Source organism: Lethenteron reissneri, chromosome 20 (genome assembly GCF_015708825.2).
Source record: "Lethenteron reissneri isolate LAM-NWPU_2019-01 chromosome 20, ASM1570882v1, whole genome shotgun sequence".
Classification (NCBI taxonomy): Eukaryota; Metazoa; Chordata; class Hyperoartia; order Petromyzontiformes; family Petromyzontidae; genus Lethenteron; species Lethenteron reissneri.
Genome location: NC_083798.1, coordinates 8056185 through 8063683, shown reverse-complemented (window position 1 = coordinate 8063683; position 7499 = coordinate 8056185).

The following is a 7499-nucleotide window of genomic DNA, read 5'->3' as shown; positions in this document are numbered from 1 at the left end:
TTGTCCCCCTCCCACGTGTGAGAATGTCACCATGAATTGTTTGAAAAAAAACATCTTAAAATAAAGACCCACCGTGGCAGGACCCTCTTGAAAATTAGCCCGACGACTAAAAGTGGCTTTCCTGGATAAAGAGTTACATTTGTTATGATGGCGGAGATCGATCAGTTAAATAGACGTGCACATGTATCCCAGTTTATAAGCATATTTCCCTTATGGCATATGTGTGTGCAAGATTAACTATGTTTTTTTTTAAATATATATGAGTGTATGCATGTGTACACGTATGGGTGTATGAATGCATGTACCGGCCTTCATAGGTGCTTTTCGCGAACAGCACTTGCCCCAAAAAAGTCTGTGAAGGCGACAAGGGGTATTTTAGTCTTTGTCTGTGTGTGCATCCCAGCGCCTGTTTTGTTTGTATGGGGGAGCGGGGAGCGTTGCTGCACCACCAAACTGGCTACCAGAGTGCAATTCCCACTCACGGCCCACATCAGTGACGAACATCTGAACCAGTCCTGCGCTTCTCCTTATGTCGTCTCTGCCTAAGAAGAATAGCTGGAGAGGTGTGTCAACATCTCAGCACTGGAGAGACAAAGGTGGCCGGACGTGGTGGTGACAGCACTTTCCCTAATAGCCTATTAGGGCTAAGGGGGGAATCGTTGTCTTTGTATTTCTTTTCATAAGGATATTTGTTGTAAAGTGCGGAAGTGTATGGATTTGTGTGTCTATACTGTAAACGTACATGTGTGTGTGTGTGTTTATAGAGGCGTAGGATACACGGATACGCACACAGAGCAGCCAAAGTGAACGTCAGAAAGGGGTCGACAAACGGAAACAGCTAGAAGAGCCATCTCGGCTTAAAGCTTTCGTGACTGCGTGTATTCACGAACATAAAATATTAATTTGAACCTACCTACGTGACTTTGTCGAAAGACCCAAAGAATACGAGAAGAGACATTTTTTTTCGCGAACTCGGTACAACAACTCAATATTGCAAGAGGCCAGCCACGCACGTGAATACGTCGACGAATTTACGCCACGAGGCCGTTCGTAATGAGCCCTCGCGCGCGCCCGGAGTCGCAGGTTTACGATCCCCCTGGTCGAGACAAACTCCGTCCGCGAGTAGCTGCGGCAGAGACACCACGCACAGAGACCCACAGACTCCCCCACATGAGTTCCATAGGCTCGCACAGAGATCCATAGGCAAACACAGAGACCCGTACTCACACAGAGACCCACAGACTCACCCACATGAGATCCATCGGATCGCACAGAGATCCATAGGCAAACACAGAGACCCGTACTCACACAGAGACCCACAGACTCCCCCACATGAGATCCATCGGCTCGCACAGAGATCCATAGACTCGCGCAGAGATCCATATATTCGCATATAGATCAATAGGCTCGCATACAGATCCATAGACTCAAATAGCGATGGGTATGCTCACACAGAGACCTATACACTCACACAGAGACTCAAATAGAGACGCATAGACACACTGCCCTGTACACGCCAAGGCAAAAAGCGAACCCCCCCCCCCCCCGCTCTGTATACGACTGCGTCTCTTTTTCTCTGCAGAATAACCGTGCGCCCTGCGTCTGTACAGCGACAGCCGCATGCAGACGCTGTATAAACCACATCGCGTTGCATTATTCTCTTCTTGCGTACGGCAGCAGCAGCAGCATGTTACAGGAGCTAGATGCCAATGCGGAGGTCTGCTATCCACAAGAGGGCTCCAGGAGAGAGTCCGTGGAGCGCTGCTGCTGCTCCTCCTCCTCCTCCTGCGTTGAAGGAGCGGCAGGCCGTAGTGGGTTTGTTTACTCCGTGGCTCAGAGTTTGAGCTGCATGGTCACAATCGCGGCCACTGTGGCTTGTTTCTTTCTGTTCCCACTCATGAAGGAGATGCGCGCAGCGGTCCGCCGTCGCCGATGTTGCTGTTCCGATGATGCCGTTGATGGTTTACATCGCCCGGTGTCTTCGACGAGGAACGTCGGAGCCGATACAAAAAAAGACAAAGACAAAGATCCCCCGTATAGCTTTAACACACTGTTTGCGCAAGTGCTGTGAGCGAGCGCCTACGAAGGTCGGCACGGTACACGAGGGGTGGGGTTGGGTGGCCAGCAACACGCCCGGCCGCCTTTGTCTCCCCAGTGACGATGGTAACACACTGCACCAGGTACTCATTTGAGGCTGAGTCGATCTAGGGGAAGCCCAGGTAACGGTTCAGATAATCGTCACTGGTGTTGGCCGTGAGCGGGAATCGAACCCGGGTCGCTAGATTCGTAGCGCAGTGCGCTAACCGCTGCACCACCGCTCCCCACAAGACACACGCACACACATCGTGTCGTTCTTTATTGTTCTCCTCGTGCGCAGCCTGCACGGTGATTCGCTCATTCATTCCTTCATTAAATGTCTTCACTGGCAAAGCAGAACACGGCGACAAATGGTCGCGACTGGAGAGATCTCATTGCTTATCTCGGCGAATGAGTGAATTCATTGTAAGGTTAGTATCAAGTCGGCTCGCTGTGATTACGGATTTCCTGAACAGCAATGTTTTATTTGTTTCATGGTTTCGCGTATTTACACGAATACTTCACTCCGTCGATGTTGTCGTTTGTTGCCAGGACTTCATTGTCTGTCGGAGCTGTCCAGGACTGAGTGTCCGGAAAATATTTCCCTGCACAACTCCCATACCCCCACCGCAAGCACGCCGTTGGGTTGGGTGGGTGGGGTGGGTGGCTGAAAATATTTCGTGAGAAATTAAGCCGTGGTTGATGTTTGTCGTGTTATTGGCAGTTGTCCATTTCTCGAAACAAATAATCACCGAGCACGCAAGTTGAACTGTGTATATATGTATGCTGAACTTCTTTCGCACCGTACGCAGACAACCGTGCTAATACGAGATGCGGGAGAAGGACAACGAACGAAACACAAAGTCAGGAACTGTAAACGTGACTCTGAGTATATAATGTCTCCCCCCCCACCCTCGTTTGCCAAACCGGCCTTCATAGGTGCTCACTAACAGCACTTGCCCCAACGGCACGTGAGGCTATACGGGGTTTGCCTTTGTGTTTATAATGCGTACACACGTACACAGATGACATCGTGTCCATGGAGAGTGTGGAATAAAGTACTAGGCACTGGTGCTGTGGACGCGCAGTCACACAGACACGTGGGGCCCTCGGATAGACAGACATTTGGAACAGCACACGGATCTATATCGGTATAGATGCAGACGGACACGTGAGTATTGGAGAGACGCGAAAGATACAACGTAGGCAGACATATCGAGTGATGACCGACGCATGGATATGAAGTTGGACGGACAATATACCGACAGACACGTACACATATGTATAGAAAGGGTATAGCATAGATGAGAGACTGATATTAAATACAGATTGGCCGATATAGAGATAGGTGACAGACACATTAGATGACTGACAGGCAGACGGACACATGGGGATATTGACTGACAAAGGAATGTATATTTATCTTCATATGATGGACACGGAGATTTCAAAATAAATTCATTAGATGTAACAAAAAAGTCAATATATCGTATCGCGCATACTGATAACATGCTCTATCTGACACACACATATTACAGACAAAGAGACACCGATACATGGATATCCGTATGATACGCAGTCAGAGACACATATAGACACATATCTAAAAGCAAAACAACCCACATCACGTTCACATAATTTGGTCTCAATCTTTGTTACAAATCTGCGCTGTATCTTCTGTACGCGTGAGCCTCTAGACGCAAACGCAGTATAATCTGCAGACGAGACAATGTAACGCTACTGCTCGGCATCTGTGAAAAGAGCTTCATAGCTCATGGGATTCTTACAGTCTAAATAAAGATTCTGATTCTCAACTCCTGCGAGCCAAATTGTCTTTCCGATAAGAGAGTTAAAATTTCGTTCGATATCTGGGCAGATACGATCCTGATTGGCATCGCCACAATCGTCGCGATGGGTTTCCAGGCCGTGTTTCGCACCTCCGATGAACACGGCTGGCCTACGTACGGTGCTAAAGAAGTTCAACACACACGCGTGCATACGTTGCATTGCACGCGTCGCGGGTCGAGAATCTCTGAGCGTGAATACGGACGGATGGACAACAGACACAAGCCCATCGCCTCTGTTCGTTCGTCCGACAATTTGCCGCTGAGAAACGCAAATTCCGGCCGATAGTGGTCGTCTTTTGATTGATTGAGTGAGTGTGTGTGAGTGTGCGTGAGTGTGCGTGAGTGTGTGTGAGTGTGTGTGAGTGTGCGTGAGTGTGTGCGTGAGTGTGCGTGAATGTGTGAGTGTGCGTGAGTGTGTGTGAGCGTAGCGGTTAGCGCGCTGCGCTATAAACCTGGCGACCCAAATTCGATTCCCACTCACGGCCACCACCAGTGACTATTTTCGGAACCGGTGCCGGGCCTCCCCTAGGTCGACTCAGCCTCAAATGAGTACCTGGTGCGGAGTGTAAATATCGCCACTGGGGAGACAAAGGCGGTCGAGCGTGGTGCTGACCACCCACCCCCTCTTGTACCATTCCGGCCTTCATAGGTGCTCGCTAACATCACTCGCCCCAACAGTCTGTTAAGTCTATACGGGGGATCTTTGTGTTTTTGGTCAAGTTTTTAAAAGGTCACGGAACTGCGTGTTCCGTCTGGGTCGTCTACTGAGGGTCACGTGACCTCTCGGTGAGTTTGTTGAGGTCTCAGGAAGTGACCGCGGCGGTGGGCCCCCCTGACGTTCAGATGTCGTTGTGTCGGCGTGCCACAGATTTGGGACTCGGCTTTATCTTCCAGTTCCTGTGCTCAGTTGAACAGACGAGAGATGCTGCGTACACTTATGCTTTACACGCACTGGCAACACACTCACACACACATGTTTAGCTACACACCCAATCACAGAGCTTACACGCACGCTCATAGCTCTACGCCATACATAGCGCTATAATTATTACTCAGCAAAATATGTTCAACACGATTATCATCATACGTTGTTACATCTAAAGATCGGACACATAGAGAGAGATATACACACACACAAGTCATGGAACTTTGCACACGTAGGGCCGTGCACACGCATAAACGAACATACAGAAGCAGCCGCACAGAGCTGCACTCTCACACAGAGATGCACACACACACACAGAGTTACACACACGTGGAGATACACACACACATCGAGCTCCACACACATGGAACACACAGAGTTACACACGCAGAGCTGCACAAAAACATAGATGCACGCACATATAGCTGCAAAAACATAGAGATACACACGTAGAGATGCCCACACTCCACACACGTAGAGCAGCACTTACATAGAGCTCCACACACACGGAGCTCCACACACATGGAGCTCCACACACACGGAGCTCCACACTCATGGAGCTCCACACACATGGAGCTCCACACACACGGAGCTCCACACTCATGGAGCTCCACACACACGGAGCTCCACACACATAGAGCTCCACACACATAGAGCTCCACACACATGGAGCTCCACACTCATGGAGCTCCACACACATAGAGCTCCACACACACGGAGCTCCACACACATAGAGCTCCACACACATAGAGCTCCACACACATAGAGCTCCACACACACGGAGCTCCACACACATAGAGCTCCACACACACGGAGCTCCACACTCATGGAGCTCCACACACATGGAGCTCCACACACACGGAGCTCCACACACATAGAGCTCCACACACACGGAGCTCCACACTCATGGAGCTCCACACACATGGAGCTCCACACACATGGAGCTCCACACTCATGGAGCTCCACACACATAGAGCTCCACACACATGGAGCTCCACACACATGGAGCTCCACACACACGGAGCTCCACACACATGGAGCTCCACACTCATGGAGCTCCACACACATAGAGCTCCACACACACGGAGCTCCACACACATGGAGCTCCACACACACGGAGCTGCACACACATGGAGCTCCACACACACGGAGCTCCACACACATAGAGCTCCACACACATAGAGCTACACACACATGAAGCTCCACACACATAGAGCTGCACACACACGGAGCTCCACACACACGGAGCTCCACACACATAGAGCTCCACACACATAGAGCTCCACACACATAGAGCTGCACACACACGGAGCTCCACACACATGAAGCTCCACACACATAGAGCTGCACACACACGGAGCTCCACACACATAGAGCTGCACACACACGGAGCTCCACACACATGGAGCTCCACACACATGGAGCTCCACACACATGGAGCTCCACACACACGGAGCTCCACACACATAGAGCTCCACACACATGAAGCTCCACACACATGAAGCTCCACACACATAGAGCTGCACACACACGGAGCTCCACACACATAGAGCTGCACACACACGGAGCTCCACACACATGGAGCTCCACACACATAGAGCTCCACACACATGGAGCTCCACACACACATGAAGCTCCACACACATAGAGCTCCACACACATGAAGCTCCACACACATGGAGCTCCACACACATGGAGCTCCACACACATAGAGCTTCACACACATGAAGCTCCACACACATGAAGCTCCACACACATAGAGCTCCACACACATGAAGCTCCACACACATGGAGCTCCACACACACATGGAGCTCCACACACATAGAGCTTCACACACATGGAGCTCCACACACATGAAGCTCCACACACATAGAGCTCCACACACATGAAGCTCCACATACATAGAGGTCCACACACATGAAGCTCCACACACATAGAGCTCCACACACATGAAGCTCCACATACATGGACCTCCACATACATAGAGCTCCACACACATGAAGCTCCACACACATAGAGCTCCACACACATGAAGCTCCACATACATAGAGGTCCACACACATGAAGCTCCACACACATAGAGCTCCACACACATGAAGCTCCACATACATGGAGCTCCACATACATAGAGCTCCACACACATGAAGCTCCACATACATAGAGCTCCACACACATAGAGCTCCACACACATAGAGCTCCACACACATGGAGCTCCACACGCATGGTGCCACACTCGCACACTGAGGCAGCCAGTCTGTGACACACGCACACGACTGTGACACACGCGCAGGCTGTGACACACGCGCAGGCTGTGGCACACGCACACGACTGTGACACACGCGCAGGCTGTGACACACGCACACGACTGTGACACACGCACACGACTGTGACACACGCGCAGGCTGTGACACACGCACACGACTGTGGCACACGCACACGACTGTGGCACACGCGCAGGCTGTGACACACGCGCAGGCTGTGACACACGCGCAGTCTGTGACACACGCACACGACTGTGACACACGCACACGACTGTGACACACGCGCAGGCTGTGACACACGCGCAGGCTGTGACACACGCGCAGGCTGTGACACACGCACACGACTGTGGCACACGCGCAGGCTGTGACACACGCGCAGGCTGTGACAC